At 38.7% G+C, this 4,922-nt stretch overlaps 1 long non-coding RNA gene across 1 annotated transcript; it reads left to right on the plus strand.

The window, feature by feature from the left end:
- The first annotated feature begins 825 nt into the window (after positions 1-825).
- On the plus strand, positions 826-4,633 carry LOC111527003. Its single transcript, XR_002726547.2, has 3 exons — positions 826-935; positions 1,522-1,949; positions 3,794-4,633. It is a non-coding gene; the product is annotated as an uncharacterized LOC111527003 (long non-coding RNA).
- Positions 4,634-4,922: the final 289 nt, after the last annotated feature.

Raw genomic sequence — 4,922 nt, forward strand, 5'->3', positions numbered from 1 at the left:
TTTGTGTGCATGTGTTGTATGTCTGTGTGTCACACATGTGATATTTGTGTGCAATGTCTGTGTGTCTCACATGTGTTGTTTATGTATGTCTGCTGTATACATGTGTAGGTCTGCTGCATGCATGTGTATGTTGTTCAAACGTGTGTGTTTGTGCATGCATGTGTGTCCATTTGCACATCTGTGAAGACGTGTTTGTATACATGCAAATTTGTTGCATGTACATGTATCTATGTACCCATTGTGTGCATGCATGTGTTTGTGTGTGCATTTGCATGTTTGTGGTAGGCACATGCATGATGTGTGTGTGTGTGTGCATGTGCATTATGTATATACCTGTAATGGGTGCATGTGTTCGTGTGCATGTTATGTGCATACATGTATTTGTATGTGTATGCATGCCTGTGCTCGTGATGTGTGCATGTGTGTATGTGCATGCCTCTGTTGTGTTTTCATGTGCATCATATGTGTAGATGTTCTGTGTGCATGGGCATGTATGTGTGTGTTGTATGTGCACATGGGCATGCCTGTGTGTTATGCTTCCTGGGCTGATTTCCACTTGCTCTTGGAGGTCGCCCTGGACTTCACCCTTTTAACACCATCTCACTATCTTGAGCCTGGATTTGCGCTGTTCTACATATCTATCTCACACACTCTCTACTTTCTGTCTTAGAATTCATCACATTTCATTCTAAATGCCTAGTTACTTGTCTGTCTCACAGAGATCATGAACTCTTTTACAGGAATAATCACACTGATTTTGATACCCCAGGATTTTGTGTTGCATGTTAAATATCACCTGATGTTCATTTTCATGCTTGGGTTATTGCTAGTAACCCAGAAGTTTGGCAAGACAAAATTCGATTTTGAGTCTAGAACAATCAAACCTTGAACAAGCACTGAGCAATGCTAACGTTCTCTTGGATGGTGATGTCAATGTAAGGATGAACATGGGAACAGGGGTAGAGTTGTATTTTTCATAACACTTTCCAGTTTGATAAATAGCTGCAAAATATTCAATAATATTGTATGCAAAGTGGCCCATTTAGTTCATTTTTTAATTATCTTTTTCTTATTGAATATAATTCTTCTGAGCACTAGATGTGATTACATTTAAGATATTTACAAGAATTATTTTAGTTTATTGGCTCATAGACCCAGATGGGAGGTTTATTTTGTTATAATATTTCCAGTTCCTTTAAAATATTGTATTCAGCCAACATATGATGCTGTGTTTGGCAGTGTGCTTTAAGCCAGTTTGTTTCTGAGCTTTGTTAGTTTTCTCCAAGGCCAGTCATGCATAGGAGTTTGATATTTAAGTAGTGACTTTTTTTTTTTTTTTTTTTTTTTTTTTGCTGAAACCACTATTGCCAAATTCACATTATCATTAGCATCACAAACTCCTTGTATGCAGGTAGCTCATGAATGACTATTGCCTGAGGCTAAGACTTAGCAAGCTGGCTATCATTCCCGAAGGCAAAGACCAGAAAAATCATTTATCACTTTATCTTTTTCCTTATCAAGGATTGCGTCTCACAGAACGAGGCTTATCCCTGAGGCTGCTTGGAAATGGACAATTCAGGAAGAATCAATGGAGAGCTGCATTTTTGATGGATGAACCATTAGAAAATTCTACGGCATTTTTCCCATGACCTTTCCTGAAGACAGATGAATAGCCTTTCAAAGGTTGCATTTTATTTCATGTTCAAAGAAGAAAAAAAAAGAAAGGAAGGAAAAAAGAAAACCTCGCCAGATGAGGCACATTAAAAACAACATAGTCAAGTTAGGTTCTTTCTCAATGTAAAACACATAAATACAGGGAAAAGGAGGATGGTGGTTAAAGGTATCCTATGGAAAAGCAAGAGTGATTAGCAAAGATGGCAGAAGAATCAGCATAACTCGAGGAAGTTCTCAGTTTCCTGGAAACAGCTTCTAACCAACACTCCCACTCTGTGAGTTATTTTCATACTTAATAAAACTAATCCAGTTACTGTCCTTCTGGGGCACAGCTTACATCAGACTGTTATCTATAGGGACATCTGTGGCTTCATGGTCCCTGCAGTATTACTAAGGAAAAAAAATAGATAGAGTCAGATGACAGCAATGGACCAGCAATATGATGGACGGTATTTTAAAATATCAAGATGTAAATTATGGAAGGGCAGGCCAGATGAGAGGGATGGTGATAGCAAACGAGTCAGTAGGCATTTCCTAGAGCTCCGTAAGGGATTTGAATGTGGAAATGGAAAGAAAAATCTCTAAGAACCTAAATAATGATATAGGCAATCAGGGAAAGCTCCAGAATGAGTGAAGTTCCGGTTTGTGGGCCGTGAGAAATGTGGTGCTTCGGTGGGAAGGGCTGATGCAGAGGGGAATAGGGCACCTGCCTACAGGGAGGGCGGCTCGGACCATTCATGCATTCTATCCCCATGTCTTTCCCATAGTCTGTCAGGTTAAAATATCTTGAAATAGTCAAAATGTAATTTATGTAACTGAAAGTTTGACGTTTGGGTTTTGGTTTTATTTCTTTGTGTTACTTTTATAGAATTTAGGTAAGCAAGAAAAAGAAGATTAATGATTCTACTACTTGTGATTCTAAATCACAAAGTAGATTTGTCACTTACGTTAATGCCTCCCACCAGAATAGCACAGCCTCTGTTTATTGAGTGATTACTATACTGTGTTAGCTACTTTACTGGCTGTGCCTTATTAATTCTCCAAACAATCTTAGGCGGAGTGAACTGTTATTTTGTCCCCTTTATAATGTCAAGCAGCAATGATAACAATGACAAAAAGTGTTTTAAAAAACTCTCAGGAGGTAAGTTGATAATGCACTTTAGGTTCTAATTTCGAGAGATTTGCTATCAATTTTTTTTTTATATTTGTCACTTGTCTTGGTAAATTCATCACCAGCAAATCACTACCAGCCACTTTTACATTAAAGACACTGGCTGTGTCTACAACATTCTGAAACATTCAAGTGAAAGAGAATATCAATGAGCTTTCCAGTAATAAAATGAAAACCCCAAAATAAACATTCTTAACAACAGTGAATATTTTCTCCAATTGTGACACCAAACAAGTAAATACCTGTGACCTGCAGAAGCAGCATCATGTTTTTTATGAACAATTTAGCTGAACAGAATAAATTAGGGAAAAATTCTCCTCTAAATATAGGTATTCACCTTACTGACGTTTTCTCTGAGCCATTCGCTCAGTAAAACCCACTTTGGCAAATGACAGTATTTTCTAGAATTTCAGAGTATATTCCGCAAATTTCAAATCATCACTCTTTCCATCTTTGTGAAGTCCTCACTGAGTGTGGATTGAGCGAGGCACTGAGTAAAAAGAAGTAAAAATAAGACAAAAGGCATTCTACTTAAGGGACTCGACTCTAATTTAAAAATCGAGTTTACGATGGAACGTGCTACACCGATGTGACGCATATGAAATGCTTCTCATTGTGGGGGAAGATTAATGCTTACTTTACAGACTGACAGCATTATTGAAATTTTCATACACTTAGGCTTCAAGAGATATCACTTGATTCTCTATAAATGTGGTTACAAATAAGATATGTAATAATCCTAAAATTGAAAGTAATTGTGAAGTTAAGAATACCTGAAACTAGTCTTTTCTTCCGTAGAGATACAATATGAAAGAAGAAACTAAGGGTGAGTATGAGAGTTAGTGGGTTGCACGTTCCAGGCTTGGGTTCAAAGAGAGTAGGGAAAGAGTTAAGTCCTCCTTACTACTTAGAGATATTAACAATGCTGTCACTTTCTTCACATAAAAGATGTCCCTGACGAGACGGACAACTAGAAGTGGGAAAGAGGAAACTGCAGAAGTGTAGCGGAGCCCACATGGACCTTCACACTGAGGAAGATATTAGATGGCTGGTGTGGACACCAGAGTCTCAGGGTCCTCTGGTCTCTTATTGAGACATCTCGTCAACATCCATTTAAAGGAGAAGGTGGAGGAGGGTGTGGGAGCGTGTACCAGTCTGCCCTTCTGTGAAAGACCTTCTGTTATTGTGGAGCAAGTTACTCAGGGCTCTCACCTCCCACTCCAGGTGCTATTGGAACAGTCCTTCCAGCCCCACCTAACGTTCTCTTCCAGGGCACTTTGGGTGGACAGGCTCTTCTCTGCTCAGGACATTTCTAGTGCTGAGTCACTGTCCCGACCTTTTCCCACCCCTTTATATTTGCTCCCCAAGAAGTCACCCTGATGACCCGTCCTGAACCCACCTCTCCAGCCAGCGCTGTTACAAACAAAAATTGCACATATATATATTTGTATTTAGTGCGTTTATTTATTTATTTTTTATTTTTTGTTTCCATAGGTTTTTGGGGAACAGGTGGTATTTGGTTATATGAGTAAGTTCTTTAGTGGTGATTTGTGAGATTCTGGTGTGCCCATCACTCGAGCCGTATACATTGAACCCAGTTTGTAGTCTTGTATCCCTCAACCCCTTCCCACCCTTTCCTCCTGGTTCTCCAATATCCATTGTATCATTCGTATGCCTTCGCATCCTCATAGCTCAGCTCCCACTCATGAGTGAAAACATACGATGTTTGGTTTTCCATTCCTGAGTTACTCCACTGAGAATAATAGTCTCCAATCTTATCCAGGTGGCTGTGAGTGCCATTAATTCATTCCTTTTTATGGCTCAGTAGCATTCCATCGTATATATATGTGTATACATATATATACGCTACAACTTCTTTATCCACTCGTTGATGGATGGGCATTTCGCTTGGTTCCACATTTTTGCAAAAAATTACATATTTTGAAGCAACATTTTCTAAAATATAATTCTTGGAACTGTAACTTTACAAAAGCTTAATGTTTCCCTTTATAACATAATAAAGAAAAGTGTTTTGAAATAGCTGCATAGCACTTTCTTCTTGGGTGTTTATAACGTA

Source organism: Piliocolobus tephrosceles, chromosome 9, assembly GCF_002776525.5.
Source record: "Piliocolobus tephrosceles isolate RC106 chromosome 9, ASM277652v3, whole genome shotgun sequence".
Lineage (NCBI taxonomy): Eukaryota > Metazoa > Chordata > Mammalia > Primates > Cercopithecidae > Piliocolobus > Piliocolobus tephrosceles.